The sequence below is a fragment of the Schistocerca gregaria genome, chromosome 2 (genome assembly GCF_023897955.1).
Source record: "Schistocerca gregaria isolate iqSchGreg1 chromosome 2, iqSchGreg1.2, whole genome shotgun sequence".
Lineage (NCBI taxonomy): Eukaryota > Metazoa > Arthropoda > Insecta > Orthoptera > Acrididae > Schistocerca > Schistocerca gregaria.
The window spans coordinates 769,599,532-769,627,438 of NC_064921.1; the positions used below are offsets into that span (position 1 = coordinate 769,599,532).

General features: G+C 40.7%; 1 protein-coding gene across 2 annotated transcripts in view; it reads right to left on the bottom strand.

Annotated features, from left to right (window-relative positions):
* The window catches only part of LOC126334997 (sodium-independent sulfate anion transporter-like), a 317,982-nt gene that overhangs the window by 92,045 nt on the left and 198,030 nt on the right, over nt 1–27,907 (bottom strand). Inside the window, exon 1 of one of the 2 annotated variants that reach the window (XM_049997815.1) lies at nt 17,591–17,705. The exons of the other annotated variant lie outside the window; for it this stretch is intronic. The gene's annotated coding sequence lies outside the window, so the exon portion shown is untranslated. Of the gene's footprint in view, nt 1–17,590; nt 17,706–27,907 lie in introns of those variants that run through there. 2 annotated transcript variants of the gene reach the window in all.

Consider the following 27,907-nt stretch of genomic DNA (forward strand, 5'->3'; position numbering starts at 1 on the left):
CGTAACGGGCCAGCAGGCCTATAATTGATAGAAAGAAGAATAGGATAAAATTGTTTGAAATTCTCTCTCTCTTTTCAAAACAGTATTTTTGCTTATATTTACTTTATCAAGTTTCTTCTTGCAATTCAGAGGTCTCTCTCCGACATTACTAACATTTATTGGTAGTCAGAACAATAAGTTATGTGCAGCATAACTCCGGACTAGTTCTGCAAATCCTGAGGTGAGAACACTGCTCAACTTACTTTTCGACAATCTAAGAAGATTCTGAAAGAAGTGAGGACTCACATTTGATGTACGAAGTACAGGAAGTTTATTTCAACTGAAAACAAAGCAGTTAATATTAGTTACTTAAAACGTAGATATAAATGCAACAGTAACTTAAGAAATATTTTATCCTGGCAAAATGCGAGTCAAAATTCGTAACCTATGAATGAATTACAATCCTTTGATACGTATATGCCAACCATATTCCATTCAGTTTTTCTTGTCATAGTGATTTTCGTTTCCATATGTTTTTAGCTCTTCGATCCCTTTCTCAGTCTAGTCGAGTCAATATACTATTGAATACAAACAGAAACGGTTATCTTTGGGAGTATTCTATTTTGATCCACTGAATAGTATTAAAATATGCCTTCAGTGTCGTTTGAAACTGTACAAATGATAATTAGTTTCATACAACTTTTTAATTTTGACTTAGGGCTTGGTTGACGTTATAAGAATGATGCCACAAGCAACCATAATGGAAAAAGCTGCCTCAAGTGAAAGTGGACAGTTGAGGACCGTCCTGGCAGAGTTTTTCAGTGAGTTACAATAGTTGGGAGCGATAGTTTCAGATGACAATGCACATCGATGATTCTGATGAGCAGTACTGTCGCAACACTGGTGAAAACCATACTTATTTTGCGCTGAATGATGATAAGCAAACATTTTGCCAAGTTTTTGTTTGCTTTTCAACCTTAAATAAAATCTCAAACGTCAAATGAAGCCATGGACATGCAGCATGGACAAATCAACCACCACAAAATACGCTGCCCAAAAACATCAACGTGACTACCTTTCAAATGCTTGAATAACGAAATCTTGCAATACAGACCACTGCAAGATGCGTAGAAAAAGAGTCAGTCAGTTTCTGCAAGCGCCAACAGAGATGTGCAGCCATGACGACTCCAGTTGGATAAGCTAGGTTTCTTGGCTGAGGATCCAGGGTGCGAACAGGCTGATCAAGGTGTTCCCATTGGAAAAGTGGCACAAAGAAAGTTCTGGTGCTAGTTTGATATAAAACCCATATCAAATCAATCATGCAAATTAATTCATAGATCAATTAATTATCCCTCTTCCTGGTGACATCATGGATTTATCCCACCTGGCACATGTCCCTTACCACTCACCCTCTGAAAATGGTGGGAAATTCGAATTTTGGTGGGAAACTCAAATTGGCAAGAATATCAAATTTTGTGTGTGTTCATCTTGAGGTCAGAGACCAATTGGTCTAGTCCGCAATGCCACCACCTGAGGATACTGCTGGCCCTGTCCCACTCCCATCTACCCTTCTGGCTTAAACCCAGATGACAGACCAAAAAAAAGTAAGGGCGTGAAAAAATAGGAACACTGAATCCAGTCATGAGACAGGCTTTTGTCAACAAGATCACAGTGTCTGGTGATATCATAAGATGAGATTTAAGAAGAGCTCAGTTCTCCAGGACCAGCACCAGCTGCAGAAGAAGAACCAGGAAGCATCAGCAGCAGCAGTAGAGGTCTGGCACAGCTCTGCAGAGAGGAAGAAATGGAAAAATAGGTACCACATATTACATCTTTGTTTGTAATTAGCATTATTACTGGTTGTTTTGTGTCTTCATCTGAATGTGATGCGTCCTCTTCCTTGTTCAGCAGTATTCTTTGACCTGCCAATATCTGAAAGGGTCACCACCGACATGTCGATCGCTGCCGCATCTGGGTTCACAGCAACCTTAGACACCATCTTCTTGAGACCTGCACCGACCTCTGCACCTGCTTCAGCAGCAACTGCCAGCATGTGCGAACCTGAACGACCGTGTGGGATCCTGTAGTGCAAATGGCACACTTGCTGGTGCAGAGCATGGAGGTCTTATTGTCTACACCACTCATCGATTTGTATGATGAGGATGCACTGTCTGTTCCCAAGGCCTTGAGTGCTGCTGCTGGTCTTAAACAACAAGATGGAGGACAGTACTGGTCACCAACACATGACTTGCCCACCAGAACGTCTTTGTGGTAGCCCAGTGAGAGATTGCAGTTGTTTGGATAAGAATGTACCAAGTGTGATCATGCTTTTAAGTTCTGCATACAATTCAACTTCTAGTGGAACAAAATGTGTAAATGCGGGTACAGAAGCAAATCATGGCTGGGGCTTGTACATGAGGATAGAAATGGAAAATGCGTCGAGGGTGTTGGAGTACCTATTTCTAATTTCGACTGGGACGAAGTATGTATTGTGGAGCACCACATCAATCAGCAGATGACCACACAGTATTATCCAGCCTAAAATGAACAGGACATTTGTCTTACTGATGTGTCATATTTACTACAACAATGCGTTATGTCTCTGCACTATGTGTGAAATCAAGTGATGTGTGTTTATCTATGTCATGCCACAGTTATGAGCTGATACGATGTGGATAGTGCACTTTGCCTTGGACTGGACAGACTGAGTCAATGGTTGCCAAGCATAGAATCTGCATGCAATGATGTTGTAAACTTTCTACGTTTGCATAGCATACATGTTGATGATTCTGAACATTAATGCAGAGCCAAAAATGAGGCTTGTTAAATATACATGAGAAAACCCAGAGTACTGTGAAATGCCCTTTGGTTTCAGGAATATACTACATATCAGAAGCCTTTATTTAGGAAATGTTGTACAGGTGCATGGAAGATAAAAAAAGAATCTGAAGACTTTTTTAAAATACTGCATCCAATGCATAATTTTTAAGTTAGTAATGGGTACATATAATCTCAAACAGTGTTTGTATTTTATATCATACCTCCCTCATTATAGTCCAGTTAATACATTTTTAATATCATTATTTTCAATGTTGCACATACAATCATGCAGCAGCAGACAATTGCCTGAAACTCCCTCCTCATCAGTCATTGTCAAACTGAATGATGAAGTTACTTTTTATATATGTATATGTGTATGATTCACCAGCTTCACCAATTAACCAATATATATTTGTGTGCGTGTGTGTGTGTGTGTGTGTGTGTGTGTGTGTGTGTGTGTGTGCTCTAGTGGCTACACAGACAAGACAGTGTGAATTTAAAACACATTTACCAATATATTTAGGAACCGACATGTTGTTCAATGATTTTGTAAAGATACATGCTGATTGCTGCTTTCATTCACACTATGGGTTTCTCGTTATTGATAAAACACGAAAACTGAATGATGGTAGGTATGGGCATAACTTCTAAGAACTTCTGTATGTGTATAGCCCAATAAGAGAGGTGAATACATCAGTATGTGCTGAACCATGGACAAATTTGCATGCATGTCTGGCTCTCTACCTGAGTATGGGTGTAAGTGAAAATTCAGACTATTGTGCACAAAATTCGAGGTATGCACAGGGAGCTAGAGACATATTACCAGACTTTTCTGAGAATGATCAATGCATTCAGTCAGTTAACGAAATAGATAAGAAAGCAACTGACATAACTGAAAAGGTTGAGGATATTGAGGGGAAAACAGATGTAGAGGCCCTTGTTATTTGAGAAGGGGGAGCAGCCACGTATTAAGAGGAAGAAGGGTGGATGTGTAAAGAATCATGCTGCAGAGAAGTGTGGTTAGTATACACAGAGATATCAACTAAGCAGACAGTCATTCAGGTGCAGAAAGCTGTTTGAGAGAAATTGCTGTTGCTAAGGTTAGGGTATATGGATCGACAGCTAACACTAAGAGAGACCTTCAAGCCCGTTGCTGTATCTCTCAGGTAGCTCTCAGAAAAAATAAAACTACATAATAACGATGGTATTGTCACTGGTGAATTCATTATCTGTCATGCCGCTGGCCAGATGGATAGAACATTCAGAATAAGCAGTGGATGACTGTACGTAATGGACATGAAACCTATAAATGTAACTGATGGCACAATACAGATGGGTGATAAGCAGTTTGAGAGAACGCCATGCTTAATTAACCTTATTTTCCTAAGACCTACAAAAAAAAACGCATAAATAATTCAGCTAGTGGTAGGGAAATGCACCATGCAGTACTGTATTTGATTGATGTACATACAATCATAGAAAGCCAGAACAACAAGAAGTGTTAACTCATTATAAAACCAATACTTAGCGGTGAAAACAACAGCAACAGGAACGGTGATGGTATTGACATTGAGCATAAAGCAGTGAACAATCTAATCTCGCAGTATGTATATTATGACGCCCCTAACGAGGTAACAGATCGACTACCTCTGCACATGGCATCAGCTGCTGCAGGTAATACAGTTCATTCGAATAAGGTTGTCTCAATAATGTCTGAGCTTAGAGAGAGGTATCACCGAATAAGTGTGGAGACAGTAGATCGAGAACTGCACAAACCATCACGCAAAACATACGCTCATAGGCTTGGATGATTTATAGCAGGCTGATCTTGTAGACATGAGGAAACATTCTAACGAGAATAATGGACTTAAATATGTTTAAATGGTTATTGATACATACTGTAGATTTACCCGCACGTTACCTGTTAAAACAAAAATGGGAAGAAATGTAGCAGATGTGTGAGTGTTTGCTAAAGGCAGGTTTTGAAGCAGGATCCCAGCAAATTTTACAAGTCACATCAGACTGTGGAATTTGCCTATCAGCACAATCCGAGATGAGTGTAACATTGCAACGAACTTCTATCTCAACGACAGTCTGATTCACTCTATTTGAAGGTTCTTCCCCTCAGTTGCAACGGAGTATAAGATTGTTGAGACTCCTACCAATCCAATATATCTTCCCGTGACAGTTCAGACATTGGACTGTTTGGAATTGCGTATTGTGGACCAGAGTAATCAACTTGTCGACTTTCGTGGTGGGGAAATCATCTAAGGCAGGATGGGCGTATGTTATAAGACCAGTGCACGCAATTCACAGCATGTCACTTCGCCGCCAAACCGCAAAGTGATAACACGTGCGAACTACTATTTTCTTAAATCAGTTGGCTTGAAACTTTGCAATGACGCCCTCACTCAATATAACCAGTCCAGTAGAGTACGATGAGCGAACTATACATTAGGAATACTTCACGCATAAACATTACGCCTCAACGACATTTAACAAGAATGATGCAATTAGGATTGCCATCCAGCACCAAGACGCGCTGGTGCTTCCATGCAAGAGTTTTATATATTTAGAGGGATCATTCAAAGAAACGCACGGCAGCGCTATAGTGGGATCCAACCTTACAAGTAACGCCTTAGCGCTCCTGTTTCAAGAGATACGCTAAGAACTAAATGGGTTTTAGATAGACCATACATACAGTGTCTACATAATATCAACTCTTAAAACATACATCTCTGCACCGCCCACGGATCTGAATGGTTTAGAAAATACGGTATGGTTCACAAATGATCCGATCGGTGGAACAGTTACAAAGTACAAGCGATTAACAGCTGGGATACATCAAAAAATGCGTATGGGCTTCTTTGAGGGCGTGAAGTAGATTATTATGAGTGCTAAACAGGAACTCGTTCTGGTACGGAGTGCGATGGATAATAACTCATACACTCAAGGTGCTCAAGAGGAGAATTTGATCACAAGGAAGAAGAAAATATGAAAAATGCCTCACTTCAGTGTATCAGACGAGGAGTGTTTCAAGCTTTTAAAAGTTTTGAATTCTGGTACATATCTGCCACAAACATTCCGCTTTTGGGAGGTTTTCGAGTACCCTGTGTTACCGACTGCAAGTAGACAAACATGGGCTATTAAAACCTCCTCTCTGCTGTGGACGCCAACATTCATTCCAGACTAATAGAAAAGGGAATACAGCGAATGATTCCACTGCATTCGACAATTTCATGATAATTAATGCCAGAACCTACCTGAATTCCGAATTCTACCCATATGACAATTTACTTCTGCATTAGGATGCAAATGTATACAGCCTAGCATAAGACACGTATGCGAGGTCCTGTGCTTCTTACTATGAAAGCACAGAAGAAGAAGGAGGAGAATGTTTACTCAATCCATGGAAATTCAAGGATTCATCGTAATAGACTGCTCAAAACAAAACAAGATAATTAAATCTGAACGTAGAGATGTAAACTTGAATTTGAACCTTTGGAAAATTTCCCAGAACACACTGCAGCGTGTGCTCTGCTTCTGCATGACCATATGATTAACTATCTACTGTCCACTCACCAGTGTTGTGTAGAGAGCTGTATAAATGAACAAGTGCTGCGGCATACCCAGCGCATTCCATTATGGTATCAAAAGGCGTGAACATCATTGCAGGCTTTTAGGGTTTCTGTGACGATGAGCGTAGACAGTTCATATTTAAAAATATTGCATTCACAGCATACACAGAAGACGCTGGAATAATTGAGACATTCTCAGCAAACACTGTATCACTAAGATCTTTGAAGGATGTGAAGTGTGCTGAAACATGGAAGAGTGCAATGTGGATAACACGTTTCTACCATGGAATTCACTGGGATTATCATGGAATATCCCATAAAGACATTTTGACGTCGCTTCAATTATTCGACCACACGGATACCATCATCTACTTGAAGGACAATGAGAAGATATGGATGCATCAAATCTTCACGTTTGCTGCTATTCAAGACCTGGAATTCTACAGGTGTCCTGCTCTCCATCGACTCAAGAAGATGTGTGAAAATAGTGTTTCTGTGTCTGCTTATGAAAATGTAAAATTGCTTTCAAGTTGGATGAAAAATAAACGACTTTTTTCCTCATAAAAAAGTGTGTATATTTTTTACTGATTTCACTCTGATCCATGTAGATTAGCCTAGATACCTTAAACGTCATCTCTCTCTCTCTCATGCTTCAAATTAATATCTCGTGTGTCTTGAACAGCCTTCATATACGGTTGTGAGGGTAGGGAATTGTGAAATAAAAACAAATACTTATCGTAGCGAATAACAATTTTTTTATTCGGACATAAATATTCGCATTAGTAATGCTGCTGTATATTCACAAATCTTGTTGTTTTTACAATACACGAATTAATACTGTTTTTAAATACACACTTCTTGTTACTGTTTGATATTTATTACACACATATTTACAGTTCTTGGTTATGCAAATAATAACACTGGTTGAAAATTTTTTTACTTTACAATGCACTACTGAATGATTATTCGCGCATCGCTAATAGTATCGGGTGAAAATTTCTACATTACATCGCAGTACTGATTACAGATATTCCAGAATTACAGCTTCTTTCACACTGAACTATTACTGTTGCTAGTGAAATTCCACCCAAACAGTAGCCCTAATCTATACGCTGAAGAAGGTAGCTCTATACTTCTACCACCTCAAGCAGCTGAAACAACTAGTTAATATAGTGAAGTGGGTGGCTCTAAAATGTCCATCCCAAACAGGTGAATTAAAATGAACTGCATGGAATTCACACTTAAAACTATTATAACTTGGACAGGTAGCGGCAGGTGAAACTTAAAAACTATTCTGTTTACACACACACACACACACACACACACACAAGCGCATGAGGTGCAAAAGCAAATGAATCAGCCTGACACAATCTCTAAGCGAGTGCACACACTATTTCTCTTCAATTATGTATTAAAACGCATTAAATACATCAGTACATGAGCGTCCACTTCCTCCTAGAGGCAGATAATTAGTTCCCATCGAAAATATCCTTTCAGATTGCTAAATGCATTTTCATTCTGGAGTGCACTGATTTGAAACATCCTGACATATGAAAAGTGTGTATGGCATCTGGACTCAAACCTGGAACCTTTGTTCTTTCACCAACAAATGCTCTACCGACTGCACTCTTAAGCACTAATCACGACCCCTCTTCCTTCCCCACAACGCCACTTTCTCCCTCACAACTTTACTTCCCTTAGTACCTCTTTGGAAAATGGGAAATACGTACTGCAGGAACTAAAGCCGTGAGGGAATAGGGGGGTGGGGGGGGGGTGGTTCATGCCTGGATAGTGCAGTCGGTAGAGAATTTGTAGGCGAAATGAAACATATACGAATATCTGCAATATTCCGATGTGTGGAGAGTGGGCGATGTCTACATGATTGTTTCAGTGTGGCAGAATTCTTGTCTGCAAATACTTTAATTGAGATGAAATAATTTTACTCTCTAGCGGAGTACATAATGTGTTGAATATTTGTGATAAAAGAATTAGATATTATCAAGAAATAGCTTTAGAATCTAACTTTCAGACTTTCGTAATTACCGTCTGAAGAGTGTCCGAATGTCCTGGATATCAAGAATTAGCTTGTTCCTGATGTTTACGAAGTGGGATTTTTGTTTACGAAGTGGGATTGGTTCTGTAGTCATCTCTGATTAGATGAACTGTAGAGACGTAATGCCATATTTAACACTTACTGAATTTGACCATAAAAAGAAAATAGGTGTATATGTAACTGTCAGTGAGTTCCTCAATGTGCGGAGAAAAGTAAAACTGATAAGTCGGAACCTCTTAAAGCTGCATAAGTCTACCAAATGCAAACTAGCGGCGCTTGTACAGAGCACTTTCTAAAATCTTTCATTTGTAACAATTATCACCATTCGTTCGGTAGATGTACAAGTATGCTATGAAAGCACCAGAACTGTACCTGTTTTTCAAGAAATGAGCAATATTTACGTTGGCATTCATTCCTTTCTATATTCTCATTTTAATTTCCTTTAGAATCCATATATTGATTTTGGTCTGGTTTTATTATATTGATTTAGTAAATCAGCTTTTCATTTCAGAAAAAAGTATTTGGCATGGCGGACTTGCAAGTAGTTTTTGTCCACTGCATGAGTCACCAAAACGTTGTTTTCCCTGTTCTCTCTTTAATCATTAGCACTGATGCTTTGTATATTGTGTTTTACAAAGAAGTTTCGTACAAAACGGGGCTACCAGATATTCCTTTGTCGGAAAGATTTAAAAGACCGTAAATTTGCGGAACATTGACAAGGCGCTGTGGGAGAATGGACAGTTAGTAACTCTTCTAGTAAGCCACCTCAGTCTACGTCAGCTTGTACTTACTTTCCCTCGTTACGCCAGTGGAACAGATTGTCTCCGCACCATCTCCTGACAAGCGCACGGGGAACGCAGTTGCATCATCAGTAAACACATTCTTCATATTTCAAAGCTGCGTTAATCTTCTGTAAACAAGTAGCTGACCAAAAACGAAAGCCGCCTGCATTACCACACAAGTTTTGCGCATTCAGATAAGCTACTTTGTGGCAAGTTGTCTAAAAGAGGTTAACTGTTCCTTAATCCATCATTGTGAAAGTAAGTATTTTTGCTGTAGTTACCTCCAGTAATTAGCTTATAAGCTGTTGTTATTAATATATCTAAAGCGTTCAACAATCTTTGATGCACCTCTTTACTTGCGTGGCTGAAATACCGTAACTAGACATGCAAACTTTACAGAAGGTTTCTAAACTACTGTGCGCACAGAGGTAAATATTCCAAGTCCTTACAAAGAAATCAATCATCAAACACTATGTTCAGGGACCAGTTCTTGTTCTGGGACATTAGCCTCAAACCTCTTTTGAACACCCTATAATAAGAACCTGGAGCTCTGAGGGAAACTTCCTGTGCTGATGACTTCCTGCAACTAGCCAAAGGTAACAGCAGACTATAACGAGAAACGAACAAGAAAGATCTGCTAGATGTGAGTCGGGAATGTTGCAGGATAAATAAACTTTCTGTCACTGTTCAGAGAGCCGGCAGCTGCGGCCGAGCGGTTCTAGGTGATTCAATCCGGAATCGCGCTGCTGCTAGGCTCGTAGGTTCGAATCCTGCCTCGGGCATGGGTGTGTGTGATGTCCTTAGGTTAGTTAGGTTTAAGTAGTTCTAAGTCTAGGGGACTGATGACCTTAGAAGTTAAGTCCCATAGTGCTTAGTGCTTAGAGCCATCACTATTCAAAAGTCTGCGTATAAAGTGTTAAAAGGTAGATTAAACTACAGCCAAAATCCCATAATTCGAATTAATGATGCACACAGAGGCAGTTTTTTCAGTTATATGTAAAATGTAAAAAAAAAAAAAAAAAAAGATGCACCACGAAGGAATTATCCAAATGGGACGAAATCGGTAGTTGTGATGTACATGCACAGGCAAACCAATGATTACAATCTGAGAAAAATTAGATGATTTATTCAAGAAAAGAGCTCCGCCAACTGAGCAAGTCAATAACGTGTTGGTCCACCTCTGGTCGATATGCTCTAATCAGTTATTCGGCATTAAATTGATTGGGCCCGCATCTCGTGGTCGTGAGGTAGCGTTCTCGCTTCCCACGCCCGGGTTCCCGGGTTCGATTCCCGGTGGGGTCAAGTAGTAATAGTAGTAGAGGGGTTTTGTGCGCACGACAGCAAGGTCTCCAGCGTCCGAGCGGGGTCAGGGAATTTCTCTGCCTCTTGATGGCTGCGTGTTGTGTGATGTCCTTAGGTTAGTTAGGTTTAAGTAGTTCTAAGTTCTAGGGGACTGATGACCATCGATGTTAAGTCCCATAGTGCTCAGAGCCATTTGAACCGTTTTTAAATTGATTGGTGGAGTTGTTGGACGTTATCGTGATGGATACTGCGCCAAATTCTGTCCAACTGGCGCGTTAGATCGTCAAAATACCTAGAAGGATTGCCGGGCGCTGCCCATAATGCTCTAAACATTCTCAATTGGGAAGAGATCCAACGACCTTATGGCCAAAGTAGGATTTGGCAAACACGAAGAAAAACAGTAGAAACTCTCGCCGGGCGGACATTATGTTTTCGAAATGTAAGCTCAGTACAGGCTGCCATGAAGGGCAACAAAACGGGGCGTAGAATATCGTCGACGTACCGCTCTGTAGCAAGGGTGACGTGGATGAGGACGGAAAAGAACCTGCTATGAAATAAAGTGGCACCCCAGGCCATCACTCTACGCTGTCGGGCCGTATGGTGGGCAACAGTCAGGTGGCTACCCCTCTGCTGCCCAGGACATCTCCAGACAGGTCTTAGCCGGCCATCGGGACTCAGTGCGAATTCTGTGCAGTTTTTTTCAAAAATTTTATGCAGAGCCCTATGCTCCAATCAGTTACCTAGTTAATACTGATAAAGATGCAGAAATAGGAACAGAAAAGATATAACAAAAGTGTTGCTATGCATCATAAGATCTACAGAAAACTTTGTAATTACTGAAATAAACGAAACAGTTGTTTGGTGGCGTAGATAGCGACTGTTGTGCAGCTTCAAAAATTTCGCATGGATTCATTAGCATCGCTTTGTAAGCGTCCATTCAAAGTAACAGTGACCGACTTTACAAAACGATATTTTGTATTTCCTCACATAAACATATTCACCCAGTTCAAATGAGAATGCAGTAAAAAGGGAGAAGATGAAACAATTACTCCCGTAACATATAAGCTACCTCTGATGTTTCTGTAAGGTTCATATTCTAAAACAATGCTTGATTAAATTTTCTGTCTCTTAATGTTTTGGCAATATGCATTTTTAGTTGTGCTAATAGTAGTGTTTCTCATTGCCGTTACAGTTCTAAATCCATTGATATTACAGTTCGTAGTGCTGTAACGTCTCTCTCTCTTTCTCTCCCCCCCCCTCTCTCTCTCTCTCTCTCTCTCCCTCTCACACACACACACACACACACACACACACACACACACACACACACACACACAGGCGCGCGCACCTCAAAAATTTCCAGAGGTGTTATTTAGAAATCGAGACGAATACTAACTCCGTTACATTTTTTGTTTGAAGTGAACTCGACAGGCATGGAACTACTTTGCGACCAGAACCAATTGGAAAGACTCCCACAGACTATCAAGCTCAAATACAAATGTCGAAAATATGCTGTATTTTCACTCACAATAGATGGGAATCTTCCTTGTCGCTAAATTCAGCCCAGAGCTATGTACCGTTCTCTTTAATACGACAAATGACAAAAGTAATGGAAGTACAACTGGGGAAAATGGAGAAGCAAGTAGTGTTTGTACCCTGATTGAAATTTATTCCTTTACTACGATAATTTTTAACTGCCATTTCGTGAGAATGTATTTCGTAATAATCATTTTAGATAAACACCCTTTCCTACGTCATGACCTTATGGGTATGAGCAAAGAGACCTTTCGTGATGTGGTGGCATCGTTCTTCTAAAAATCATCATAATTAACCAAAAAAAGCCAGACTGAAAAAAGTTGTATATACGAATGTGACAACCGATTGCACTGGAAACAAATAACACTAGTATTACATTACTTGTTCAAATGTGTGTGAAATCTTATGGGACTTAACTGCTAAGGTCATCAATCCCTAAGATTACACACTACTTAACGTAAATTATCCTAAGGACAAACACACACACACTCACGTCCGAGAGAGGACTCGAACCTCCGCCGGGACCTATTACATTACTTATGCCTGTTCTTAGTACGAATTCATTCCAGAATCAGCAATGTTACGCAGTTAGCTGTAGATGTTTCTTTCGATTCTCTTTCAAGTTCTGAGAACCCTGGCAGTACCCAGCACGTGTCATGTGATAATTTTGCGAATGCTGCGCAAAGCCTGAAAATGTGGCACGCTGTCGTGGAAGGAAACCAGGAAACGGTACGATTCTGAAACTGTGAATGCATATTTAATTTGCCGCTGAATTGGTATTTACAGGTGTGAAAATTTACACTCTGTTTTTAAAAATGCTCCCCTTCAGCAGAACCATTTACTTTTATGTTAAACGACCGGTTTTCGCAAGAGCTGAACAGCAGTGAACGCTATAAAGTATCAACATGTACAATAACTTGGGGAAGATTCTCTTTTACAGATGGCTTTCAGGATGAGAAGAAATCCAGAGTAATCTTGTGCTTCAAATTATTTAAAATTATGTCTGGTAAAAAAAATGGTTCAAATGGCTCTGAGCACTATGGGACTTAACATCTGTGGTCATCAGTTTCCTAGAACTTAGAACTACTTAAACCTAACTAACCTAAGGACATCACGCACATCCATGCCCGAGGCAGGATTCGAACCTGCGACCGAAGCAGTCGCGCGGTTCCAGACTGAGCGCCTAGAACCGCTAGACCACCGTGGCCGGCTGTCTGGTAAATAACCTATGTGAGTGAAGATGCTGAATTCTGTCTTTTGAGAATGTTTCATTGGGGGATATCTCTACACAAATGTTAAAATGACAAGTAACTGATTGTGGTATATAAAATCAACTAAAATACCTCAACAGTGAAAAGGCAACAGGACCTCCGTGATCCTATTCAGATTGTGTGAATCAGTTCGCTCCCGTACCAACATTAGTGGCACAAAGAAGCTTTCTGTGTTGATCTGGGGAAAATGCGCATATAATTTCGATTTTCAACAGTTATAGCACAGAGGCATAGCTACACGTTTATATTCTTTACGTCAGTCCGTTGTAGAATTGTGGAATACGTTTGATGTTCGTATATTATGGACTTTTTTCAAGATCGAAACACCTATATGAGCAATCAACGTGTAAACAGCGATCTAGTGAAGTCTAGCTTTCTCTATTCGTAAATGTGATCCAAAAGGCAGTAAACAGCAGCGCCTATGTTAATGTCGAATTCCTTCCTTCCGGAAGCCATTCGATACAGTTCCACACTGTTGCCTGGTGAACAGAATATGAGTTTGCAGAATTTTAGCACAGGTTTGTGATTGTACTGAGAGCGAAGACAAAACTCAGCCCGTGGTGCTTAATGGAGAGGAGTCACCGTAAGTGAAAGTTAGCCGTTACTGTTAACGACGTATACGGGGGGTGTAACAAAACGAGGCTGTAGGGGACAACGCCTGCCGTTAGGCTACCCACACGGCAGAAACCTTCAGTGTGTACGCTGGCGCCACAGCCCTTTGCGTAATATACAGTGTTTGGCGGGTGCGGACGTATCCGACACCATCTAACGACCTAAATTATATCAGGCCCATTTCGATAAGTTTCTCTAGTGGCCTGTCTGCACAAAAACTCACGTCTGCTGCCGGAGTATTGGCCTATTAGTAGTCTTTGGTCCCTATAATTCCGACGTTCCTTAACGCTGTTGGAAGATGTTTCCAGACACGGATACCTATTCTTGTTTTTTTTAAATCAAAACATACTCTACAATGCCTCGAAGTTGGTCTGCATTGTTTTTGTTACATCCTGCACAAACGATATAGCGGGTAAGGTCGGCACCTTTGTAAGACTTACCTTATACTAGAAAATTGTAGCGAAAAGCGGGAAGGCCTGCAGAGGGTCGATGATTGCTACGGTATTACAAGCCGACACTCAACGAAAACAAATTCTATATGTTGCACACAAAGATGCGAGAAAACCCGTTAATGTTCGAATACAAGAACAGCACTCAGTCACTGGAAACAAAACCGGCCATAAAACGTGGTGTAAGAACAGGTGATACAAGACCGAAATTCGTTGGAAGATTCGAAGGAGTCATAATTAGAAGTTTACAAAACTATCGTTCAGCAGATTCGCGAGTGCTGCTCATCAGTCTGGAATCTTCACCAGGTGTAATTAATAGACGTTCATCAAACTACAGTAGCAGACGCTACAAAAGAGACATTGTGTATCACGGGAAGATTCCTTGAACATGTGTTCCAAGCAGAATCATTCAGCATCTTGCTTCGTCCCACATACATCTCACGTATCGACTATGACACGTAAATTACAGATATTCGATCTCGTACTGCCTTTTACCGACAGTCGTTCTACAGCGCTCCATTTTATAATGGAAGGGGAAAGAGGAAACGCAGTATTGTCTGACGTACTCTCCGCTACATTCAGAGGTGAGGATAAATGTAGATGATTGTCTATCCGTTAACGCTTTGGAAAAGCGGCAAGTGCTCTTCAGTTGCCGCTAACACTGTATAGAATGTTGTGATCCATCTTCTCAGAAACAGTATTTGTATCATCGTCAGCTCAGTGTTAATAAAGTGTAAAGTAATAATACAGGCTCGTGATACCCGTACAAAAACCATTGGCGTATTGTAAGATTATTTTCGTCGTCTATGAGTTTCTTAGAGTTACCTAGAAGAATTTTTCAGCTGTTCGGCTCCTTTTGTAGGAAGTCTAGATGTTTCAGTTTCCCTACGTTATATTATTCTCACTCTACACTATAAACAGAACAGCCATCTCTGATCAGATTTTGTACGACTATCTACAGTGACATTCCCGCTACCTTTATTTGCAATTAAGTACTTATTACAACGAGTACCTGATTTCCTGAAGTATGTTACAATGTCTGTCTTTTTGAGGGAATACAAAGGAATGACGCGCAATACCAGAGCCGGCCGGAGTGGCCGAGCGGTTCTAGGCACTACAATCTGGAAACGCGCGACCGCTACGGTGGCAGGTTCGAATCCTGCCTCGGGCATGGATTTGTGTGATGTCCTTCGGTTAGTTAGGTTTAAGTAGTTCAAAGTTCTAGGGTACTAATGACCTCAGCAGTTAAGTCCCATAGTGCTCAGGGCCATTTGAACCATTTTTTGCAGTACCACAACTATTTTCGACGTTATGGACTGCTGTTCCTTCTTTTTCTAATTCATTTTAGCGTAATGATGCTTCCTTTCTGTGAATATTGGTTACCATATTTGTTCCCTTCTACAAATGAGATCACAGGATACATGGCTCTCGCGTCTGCCGGCGGACCACGCTTTGTGTGTCCCACAGTATTTCCTCGAGTCAACTGCAGTACATCGTCACGTGCTGCGTGCTTGTTACTGTTGGAAAGTAGAAGATCGGACGATGTCGAACAGTTACCCCAGTTGTAGGAAACACTGAAATACATAACGTGGACTAGCGATAGACACGAGAGCCATGCGGTGAACATAACCGCCGGGGAAACCTAAATAGACACATCAAATCGCAAGATGTTTGAAAGTTTAGCTGTTGTAATTATAAATCTCGAAGCCAGCAGTGTTTGTGACAGTAAGAGAAATTAGTGGTGAGTTACAGGAGCTAAGGAGCGAGCTCTAAAGCCATTGACGAACGTCAAACTATTGCACCAAACGTTTTTGTAGCGCCTAGAGTGAACGTGGAAGACAGGGAAGAGATACTCAGCTGCATCGCTGAAGAAACTCCGACTGTCATTTCATGTGCACGTTTTGGTCACCTAATGTAAGGTACTTTCTGTTGGTTGTGTCTGACGGAGGACGATTAATATTTAACGTCACGTCGACGATGTCATTATGGACGGAACACAAGCTCGGAGAAGAACGAGGAAGGAAATATGCAGTGCCATTTTAAAGGAAATTTCATCAAACAGTTGATTAATACTACCTGTTAATGTATTCTATTAATTTCCTTTTGCAGATTACTTTCTAATAATTTTTGAGACAATTTTTGATTTCTCTCAGAAGTGTCTTTCTTTCCTCGAGTAGGAGAACCAAAAAGAATTCTTTACGTTCAGCTGTGTTTCGAAACCGAAGTACACAAGTATGGACCAAATTTCTCGGTTCTAATTCGTACTGACGGTGAAGAATAGTGAGCAATATTTTAAGTCTGCTGTTTAGGTTTTTATGTTGGTAACGCCACGTAGCGCTCTGTCTGAAAATCACTGACTGTGCTGTGTGCAATCTGTGGCTGGATGGCACTGTTGAAATATTCACTATTGTAGTGTTGGGCAGTTGGATGTGAACAATGCATAGCGTTGTGGAGATGGAGGTGAGCCGCCAGCAGTGGCGAATGTGGGGAGAGAGATGGCAGATTTTTGAGAACAGACGATCTGGACGTGTGTCCGCCATGAGAAGGAAATTTGTAAGAGTGGATATATATATGAACTCTATAAAGGTAAATGCATTGTTTGTTCTCCATCAAAATATTTGATTTGCTAACTATATGCCTATCAGTAGTTAGTGCCTTCATTGGTTAGAATCTTTTATTTAGCTGGCAGTATTGGCGCTCGCTGTATTGCAGTAGTTCGAGTAACGAAGATTTTTGTGGGGTAAGTGATTCATGAAAATAGTTTATTGTTAGTCAGGGCCATTCTTTTTAGGGATTATTGGAAGTCAGATTGGGTTCCGCTAAAAATATTGTGTGTCAGCTTAGTGATGATCAGAATAAGTAAGGAGAGAAATGTCAGAGTACGTTCAGTTTTGCTCAGCTGTTTGAAAATCAAATAACGTAAGAGGTTTATCAGCACAGTTATTTATAAATTTTTCTGAAGGGATGTTTCAATATAACAGCAGTTAGCCATAGAGGAAACAACAATGCGTTTATACGAAGGCCAACGTTACCTATGCTAAAACATTACTGTCACAAAGGAACGTAGCTCTGAAAATGAATCCTTAAAGCACACTCAGAAATCAATAAATAAAGAAAATAAAAAACAGGATTAAAAATGTTGGGAGAGAAAAACAAAGATAGTTTTTTTCAAGGCGCAAGAAACAGAAGCAGTTCCGTCATTACCCACCTCGACTGCGTCGTTAGAAGTGTACTGTGCTACGCGAAGTGAGCGCCGCCGCTTTTCCGCGCTGTTGCGAGGCCTGGACGGCTGTGGCCGGGCTGGGGTCCCTGTCCCGTGTGAGACGGCAGCAGCCGCTGTGCCGCCACTTTATAACGCGAGCCGCCTACGGCTGACGTCGCAGCGGCGCTCCCAGGCATTACCTCCAGTCCTGGTCATCGGTTGCAAAGCCCACCGCCACGGCCCTGTGGGAAGTAGCCTCAAAGCTTCGCGCTTAATCAGGAGAGCTCTTTGTCGCACATTATCTCTGCTTACTGGATTCTCGATCTACCGCAATTTTCCTTATTATTCTTCCCAAACGATAAATGCATAACTTTGTGGATTTAGTCTCAAATCTGGATTTTCTTCTGAAACTGTATGAACAGCAATCGGAAAGTTTCCTACCAGATTTCTTCTTCCCTTCCCATGACTTCCAAGTGCTCCATGTTTCCCTTCTTCTTCTTGTTTACTTTTTTCTTCTTCTTTCGTCAAGCTGTATATCTTCCAGTCTCAATCCTGTCCCTATTGGATAGATTTCGTTTTCAGTGCCGATAGTTTTCTTCTTCTTGGATAATCATCTTAGACAAACTTTCGTTGAGCACCTTTCTATGCTGTTCCCCTGCAACATTCGCTACTGGCCATTAACATTGCTACACCACGAAGATGACGTGCTACAGACGCGAAATTGAACCGACAGGAAGAAGTTGCTGTGATATGCAAATGATTAGCTGTTCAGAGCATTCACACAAGGTCGGCGCCCATGGCGACACCTACAACGTGCTGACATGATGAAAGTTTCCAACCGATTTCTCATACAAAAACAGCAGTTGACCGATGTTGCCAGGTGAAAAGTTGTTGTGATGCTTCGTGTAAGGAGGAGAAATGCATACCATCACGTTTCCGATTTTGATAAAGGTCGGATTGTAGCCTATAGCGATTGCTGTTCATCGTATCGCGACATTGCTGCTCGCGTTGGTCGAGTTCCAATGACTGTCAGCAGAATATGGAATCGGTGGGTTCAGGAGGGTAATACGGAACGCCGTGCAGGATCCGAACGGCCTCGTATCACTAGCTGTCGAGATGACAGACGACAACGTTTGCAGCAGCATGGTCTATCGTTTCGGAGACCATTTCTGCGGTTACCCTTGGCGCTGCATCACAGACAGGAGCGTCTGCGATGGTGTACTCAACGACGAACTTGGGTGTACGAATGAAAAAATGTCATTTTTTCGGATGAATCCAGATTCTGTTTACAGCATCATGATGGTCGCATCCGTGTTTGGTGACATCGTGGTGAACGCACATTGGAAGAGTCTATTCGTCATCGCCATACTGGCATACCACCCGGCATGGTGGTATGGGGTGCCGTTGGTTACGCGTCTCGGTCACCTCTTGTTCGCATTGACGGCACATTTCAGATGTGTTACGACCCTTGGCTCTACCCTTCATTCGATCCCTCCGAAACCCTACATTTCAGCAGGATAATGCACGACCGCATGTTGCAGGTCCTGAACGGGCCTTTCTGGATTCAGAAAATGTTCGACTGTTGCCCTGGTCAGCACATTCTCCAGATCTCTCACCAATTGAAAACGTGTGCTCAATGGTGGCGGAGCAACTGGCTCGTCACAGTACGCCAGTCACTACTCTTGATGAACTGTGCTATCGTGTTGAAGCTGCATGGGCAGTGTGATGTCCGGAATTAAAAAAAAAAAGGGGTGGTAATTTTTTGTTTTTGTTTTGTTGGTACAAAGGAAAGAAAGAAAAAAGGGTGAATAAAGGTGAAGGGAAGTGGTTCTATTTTTACTGGAATGAACTTATTGATGGACATCACAAAAATTTATTTTACCTATATTTTTTTTTTACTCATCGAAGAAGACAACACAACACATATAAAAGAAATCATCACACTATTTTTATCCACAGAATGATCGTTTCACAAGACACTTTCTAGCTCGACTGACTCTTAAGACTGAACAAGACTCGACTGACTCTACTCTCTCTCTGGACCACAGCCTCTTCACGTCCCTCTGGACCAGAGATTTCAACTGTGATAAGCACGCCGATTATTTAATTAATCGTACAGCCGCTGGGCGCGCGCTTGGCGCGTCATTTAAATGGGGTTAAACGCACACCGCCAGAGGCGTGGGCTAGCGGTGTCTTACAGGTATCGCCACACGGCCCCCTCTACTGGTGCGTAAGTTTTTCAAACTTCGCGGCAGTGCCAGATTTGAGTTGACGAACATGGTTGTGCAGTGTTTGCACCAGCATTATACAACATTTTCCAACATATGACAAGTATATACATATATAAAGAATTATAGCCTAAAGTAGAAAGTTTAAGTAAATATACATAAATTGTTGCACATTACAAAATAGCCACTTTGAAATTGATCAATGGATGATTCATTTTTTTCAGAGAGATGCCTGCACCGTTGGCAGTCCTGTTATTAAAACAATAGCTGCTACCCTGTATTCACAGTTCTTATTGTGTCGACCAGTGAGCACTATGCTTTGCCTCAGTTCAGTGTGGTGCGTCGTGCGAAGCACAGTAAAAGTCACAGCACCACAACTTTGTTTACTTTACAGTTTGCACATCAGGACAATAGGTAATGAATCTGCTTACGACAAAAGAACACAAAAGTTCATACAATTTGGTTTTAAGTTGTCGATGACAACAAAGTTCATGTCAGTATTGTTGGTGTTTAAGAGTGGCTGTGCGTGCACGAGTGCCGCACCGCGGCACTGCGTACAGCCTCGCGCTCGGGTCCGCTGTTGAGGTATAATAGGCGGTGACACGTCTGGCGGCGCCACCCCTTACGACGGACGCGACAGTACTGGTAGCCGCATCCGAAGACCGTACAACGCAGACTTCCAAGCACTTTCCAAGGTAGGGATCACTGTGATACGCATCATTGCACTTTATCGTAGAATTTGAGATTAAACTTATCACTTTGTACGGAAAACACTTTTCTATCATATTTTTACTCTTGACTGGTTGATTTCTCTTTATCAACACTATTTGATTTTTTTTTACACTGTTCAGAAGGGAGGTTCGACGTCCTGTTCCTTCTGAGAACACATTTTCACAGACACTTCACTTTTGAGCAAAATTACACTTTGCATCTTTTCTCCTTTTTTATTAGGTGCACATAGTAAGACTGTTCTGTGCGTAGCCTTCACAAGAGTACATTTAAGTTTTGAATAGGCAAGTTCAAAATTACATAGAAAAAATGGACATGTACATATACATAAAATGATTACCTACTATAGACATGAAATTCAATATACATAATACAAATGAACTTCTTCGTAGCTAAGTTGCTACATAGCCATTGAAATACTTTGCTAGTCGTGACCTGTGAAACTCTCCCAAAATTCATATTTATATAGAGAATACTAGTTGTTTACATCTTCAAAAACTTACAATTAGACATGTTTTGCTAGTCGTGTCCTGTGAAACTTTACAAAATTCAGATTTATATTGAGATTGCTAGTTGTTTACATTTACAAAATTTTACAATTAGACATGACATGACATATTTATGTACACGAAATTCAGGTTGTGCCATCTATTTCTTGCTGTGCATGTGCACTAACGGAGTACTGTCTCTTTCTTTACAGAATATTGAAATCTATGGCATCTGCCATCAAGAATTCTGCAAAACTCGACGAGAGACCCTAAGTGCTGCAAATTATGAATGGACAAAATATACAAAAGAATAGTGCAAAAACCTCACTACCCCACTATCCATCGTCCAGCAGTGGGCAAGGAGGTGGGAGTAGGATCAAGATAGAAGGATTGGGTTATATTCATATTTACAAAATCTTCATCAATACAGTAGTGTTTTCACACATGTGTGCGACGAATAGTGTATCTGTTTGCGTAACGTATGCATCATAAACTTTGCCATTGCGCAAGTGTCACTGACTTTAAGCCAATTCATGTTGTATTCAGTTTCATCCTTTAAAGTTGATCCGAATTGCTGTTTAAGCAAAAAGAAATTCAATGATCATTGTCAATCACTTCCTGTAAATCAGTCAAAGATTTTTGCAAGAATCAATGTGAGTACCGTATATGGTTTAATTCACTCGTTGAATCAGTCATGTTTAGGTAAATACGCGCTTAATGACACGGTAGTTTATGTTCCTGAAAAAAATTCGGTCAGTAAACGTACTAATAAATGACTATAGGATCCTTCCATAAGAGGTGTACTTTAGTGAGTATCACGTAGTAAAATAAATATATGAATTTCCTGTAGGTAAAGGAAAATGAATGCGCTTTAGTTTCCATAAAGACAAGAAAATCGCTGTGTCCACGAAGATAGCTGCGTCGTACTGCTTCACACACAAATCTTCAAAAACTTATCCACTTTGCTGAAAGAGAAAGAAAAATCTCATACACTAAAGTATGTTTTCTTGTAATCGTGAATTGTACGTCGTACCGGTAGTCGTGTAGTTTTTGTTTCCTGGTCGAGAACATGAGCAGAGAGCGGGAGACTTCGTATCCTAGCAATTGTTTTATGAGAGTCGCATTTTCTTAACTCTGGTCCAGACAGAACGACATAAAATTGCATAACTTATATACTATCCCACTTACACAAATACATATGTCCATGTCCTCACACTATCAAGTAATGAGTGCTAGATTTCACCTAAATTACTTCACAGGATAAAAACATTTTTTTTAAATAGTGTTAATGTTAGTGAGTTCATAAGTTCGTAACCATTAAACACGACCTTCGTAAATGTAGAATACGAATCTTATGAAGGCAGCCTGCATGCATGGTACTACACAATTAGCCTGTGTAAAGAATGAGATTCTATAACGACAGCAATTTTTATTCGCTACGTAAGCAGATTATTTATTTCGCTGTGGCTGATAAACATTTTTCCTCCACAATGACCTATGTACAAAATTTACGTTTGTTACGATGGAGAGCACACAAACTCTTTATGCCAAGCGTGAGATAATGGTTTTTTAAATAGGGCACATACCAAATAAGTTTTTCTTTCTCCTTTTTTATTGCCTACACGGCGAATCATTTCTCATTAACATCTATCAGTATTCATACACACGTATCGTTTTCATTCATACAGCTTCATATAATTAATATTCACCTTTCTTCTCATAGAACAGCTTCAATATAAATCGCAAATCATCAAATAATACTATGTGGTGGCATCATTGGCTCACACACAACGAAATCCTCATCATCATCATAAAAACTACCTTATAAACTAAAATTCACATTCATTCTTTCACACTCATTTCAGCACAATCATTCACTCATGCTGGCGTATAGTATAGCATTCTGGTGGCTCTCAAATTCATCACAGTTATTAACATAATAAAATCCTTTTTCTTGTACATAGTTTCCTGTTCTAGAACATGCCTGTTTAAGGAGTAAGTTTGGTCGCTAACTTCGTTGTCCTTGGCTAGTAGTCAAATTATTCGTAGCATAGTAAATATAACGTAGATTAAATAGTTCTTGGATTGCATGTAATGTTTAACGTAGATTTGCTATAGTTTAATGCGTTATGATTCTTTGCATTGACTAACAATTAACACTAACATTTTAGCTGTAACTAGCACATCCTTTCTCTTTCTCTTACTTTACATACTGCTTTAAGTGGTGGTGGGCGTAAAGTCCTTTAACTTTCTGTGTTGTAGGGTATGCTAATAAATAACATCCAGGGTGAGGAATATCGACGATCCGGTATGGACCTGAGTAAACTAATTGCCATTTCTTAAGCAAACGTTTTAGCCTCGTAGATTTGGGATGGGTTGTGAGCAATACCAAATCATCAATTTCGAACACACGTGTCGGTCTGACCCGTTTATCAAATTTTTTCTTCCGGAGCTCCGCAGTGTGTGCCAGGGTAATGGCAGCTTGCCTTACCTTTTCCTGCAAAGAAATATCATTCGAAGACAACTTAGGCAGGGGACTTGACCATGAGTTTTTTTCTGGTTCGTCTGATAATAACTCGGCAGGTGAGAATCCGGTTGAACTATGTGGCAAATTGTTCACAATGTACTCGAACGGAGCGAGGTATTCTATCCATTTGGAATGTTTTGTAGAAGAATGGATGCGGATAAATTGATTAAATTCTTTAAAAATTCGCTCAACGGGGTTACCCTGTGGGTGAAATCGGGAAGTAAGAACATGTTTAATATCGGAATCTTGCAGAAATGATTTCCACTTTGCACTCGTAAAGTACGATGCATTGTCCGTTAGGACAGCGACAGGTTTTCCTACGCGGGCTAGGTAGTCGGCCGAAAAGCGTCGAATGACCTGCAGGACTCTACGTCGCATGTTAGGAAAATAGCAGAAGCGTAGGATCTTGGCGGCACATTTATTAATGCCATAATGTCCCCAGGTTTTGTGGGTGAACAAAATGAAGTCGTCAACATAAGCTTCCGGTAAACATACCAACCAACGCTCTGACACGAGATGGGAACGATGAAACAGTACACCATTGTTGATCTTGTAGTAATTTTGAAGATTAGAATTTGAATTCTGACATAATTTTGTTTTTACTGTAGACCACCTAGGATCGGCATCTTGTAACTGTGCAAAATCCCTGCAGATTCGGTGATAGTAGCGGTTGTAGGATTCGTCATACATTAACATGACCTGAAAGTCGGAAGTTTGCTCATGCAAATCTGAAAGATTTTTCGCATCGTGCGGAAGACGAGAAAGAGCGTCCGCAACAACATTGGTTTCGCCGGAGATGTAAATAATTTCGAAATCGTATTCTTGTAACGACAAACACCAACGAGTGAGCCGGGAATGAAGTAATTAGCAATACAGTAAAAATGATAAAGCTTGGTGGTCTGTATAGATGCGTGTATGTTTTCCCCAGAGAAAATATTGAAATTTTCGCATAGACCAAATAATTGCAAGGGTCTCGCATTCCGTAACTGAATACGATCTCTCGCATTCAGTTAAGGTGCGACTGGCAAAACTGAAAGGTTTTACTATTGTTCGATCATGTTCAACAGACAGTTGAAACAAAAAGGCCCCAAGTCCATAAGATGACGCATCGGTCGATAGGCAGAAGTCTTTTGACATGTCCGGATGACAGAGGAGTGGTGCGTGGATTAATGATTGTTTAATTTTTTCAAAATCGGCTTGACATTCTGTAGTCCATCGCCAAAGGGAATTTTTCTTTAGAAGATTTAGAAGATGTGGGCTGTTAAGAGCTTGCTGTGTCACGAACTTTCTGAAGAATGACGAAAGACCCAAAAATGCTTTAAGTTGTTTTTTGGTTCGGGGTGCAGGAAAGTTGCGAATTGCTTCAGTCTTTTTAGAGTCCGGCCTGATGCCTTCCGGCGTGATGATGTGGCCAAGGAACTTAATCTGTTGTCGGGCGAACCTTGATTTTTCCAAATTGATTGTCACGCCTGCATCGGCGAATTTAATCAAAATTTGTCTTAGAAGATCGACATGTTCTTCCCAGGTGGCAGTCGCCACAACTAAATCATCCACATAGGGAGTGATTTGTGAAAGTAAATCTGGCCCGAGGACGTCGTCAAGCGCCTCGATAAAGATTCCTGCACTTATTCGTAACCCGAATGGCAAAACACGGAATTGGTATGATCGTCCTTCGCACAAAAATGCGGTATATTTACGTGATTCAGGATGTAGAAGAACCTTGTAGTAGGACGATCGTAGGTCGATATTAGTCAGAAATTTGGCGTTGTGAAATTTCAGGAGTTGTTCGTCCAGATTTACAGGGCGAGTATTTACCGGTATAATAATTTTGTTGATTTCGCGTGCATCGAGAACAAGACGCACGCTTCCATCGGGTTTCGAAACTGACAACAAAGGGTTGCAATACGGCGAGTGCGAATTTTCTATGATTTTCCAACGTAGCATTCTGTTAATTTCCTGCATAACCGCTGGTTTTTTAGACCACGGTATATTGTAGTGTGTACGACAAAATGTTAGGTGGGGTTTGACATCCATCTTGTACACATACCCACGTATGATACCAGGTTTATCTTGAAAGACTACTGAAAATTGTTGAAGAAGGTGAAACAGATTCTGTTTTTGCAAATCAGTTAGATGGTAGGCTTCGGCACACTTTTCCCACAGAGTTTTACTATCAGCATTGTAAGAAGAATTGCAATTGTTTGTCATAGAAAAATTAGTGATGGGCACAGATTGTACTTTCAAGTGACGTACGTCCCGATAAGAATTGTTGTTATTAATTGTTTTAGATAAAGGTATCAAAATTCTTTGCTTTTCAACCGTCAATTGACAGATACCATTCCCTAAGTCAATCACTGCTCGATACTGATTTAAGAAATCGATGTCGAAAAGACATGGAACTGTTAAATTATCCACAACAAGGAAATGATAACGAACATGCACGTTGGAAACAACAAAAGTTAGAAGAGCTTGTAATTTGACATTTTTTTGATTTGTTTCCAGTGGCACCGATGATTCGGCAGTTCTGCACTGGAAACGTCGGAAGTTTAGAACCTTTATCTAGATCCAAGTACAGGGAACTAGAAATCACGCTTGCTGACGCTCCAGTGTCGAATAACACTTCTACAATGGATTTCTCTAACGATAAAACAGCAGTTGCCTGAACCGTTACCTTTACTTTGTCGTTATTACTAGACTTATTATTCTCGGCAAGAAGGTCATGTTCCATAGTGTGTCCGTCTTGGAATCTCAAAAAACAATTTGCAAGATTATTTGCGCCCGTGCTCACGTTCTCGACCGGGGGTTGGGCGCTTACGCCGGTCTGCTCATGTTTTCCGCCGCGTTATTAGGCGACGCATTTTGGTCATCACTTACCTCAATAATATTTATCCTTTGTTCATGGACATGTTTGGTATTCGGTGGAGTTTGATTACCGCAGTCCTGATTATTAGCATTGTTTGTTGGTACAAAGTGTCGTGCATTCGGAAACATATAATTGTAGTTGTGTGGTGTATAGTTCGGGTTTCCCCACTGCGGGGGTGGATAACTGACTCTAGAATTTTGACAATTTGAATTATTCTGCTGATATGGCGAATTTCTCTCAAAATAACCAGGGTTGTATCTTCCATCCTGACGTCTGTTTTGATTGTTGTTGTTTCGGTTACGGTTGTTGTTGCCTCTGGAGTACTGATTGTTGTTGAAACTATCATTGCGTCTGTTGCCATTACTATTACTTTTTCGGTAAAATTGACCATTACCAAAACTGTTGTAATTGTTGGAATTTTGGAATCGGGGATCGCAAGATTGCTGCGAATATTGTGTGAAGTTGGGCTGTTGTGATTTTTGCCCCTGATTTTGAGGAAGCGGGTTTGCATTCCACATGTTACCGCTGTTGTTATTTTGATTGAAATTATGGCAATTGTTTTGGCTAGAGTTGGAATTAGCATTATAAATATGTGGAGTGTTCCCTGAATCTCCTCTAAACACAAGGTCTACTTCATTCAAATAATCTAGAAATTTCTTGATGTTAGTTTCCGGAACACCAATTAATTGTGTCCGGTAATGCAGGGGTAAATGACTTTTTAAGGTGTTAATCACATCGGCAAGATCGGCCGGTTTTGACCAATAAAGTGTTTTGTCCAGGTATCTTTCAAAATATTGACGTAAAGTTTCTTTACGAGGGTTGTATGGTTCGGGATTGTGAACTTCACGTCGAAGTTGTTTTTGCTCATGTTCTGACCAGAATTCCTGCAGAAAAGCCTCTTCAAATTGCTTGAAAGTTAAATTTTGCCTTTTTATTTCAGCTCCCCATCTGGATGCTCGCCCCCTCAACAGATTACTTACAAAAAAAATCTTTTCCGCATCTGACCAGTTGGGCGGAAACATTCCGTCAAAAGACCTAATAAAAACAATCGGGTGCACCGCTTGGGTATCATCGGAACTGAACGTTGGAAAATAGGCATGTTTAATCATGTTACCGTCAACAATACCGGCAGGCACTATAGGGCCTGAACTATTGTTCCCTGGTGAAACTTCATGGCACAAGGGTGGTTGAGAATTACTGTTTTGTGCGATCACTGAGAGCGGCTCTGTTTGATGTTTTTCGCTCGCAAGTGATTCGCTGTTAGACTGTGGAACAAACTGCACAGTGAAATTAGGCGGTGAACTCGTTGTGAGTGGGGTTGTAGGCGGAACAGTAACTACGTTAGAATCGGGAGTTAATAACTGAGAAATTTGGTTTTTTAAAGTGTTGGTCTCGGTTTGCACCTGCGACATGGCCTGGTGTAAAATCTCTTTTGTAGCGGTTTCTACCCTTTGCTCAATGAGCTTGTTGCAAATACCACATTCGTGC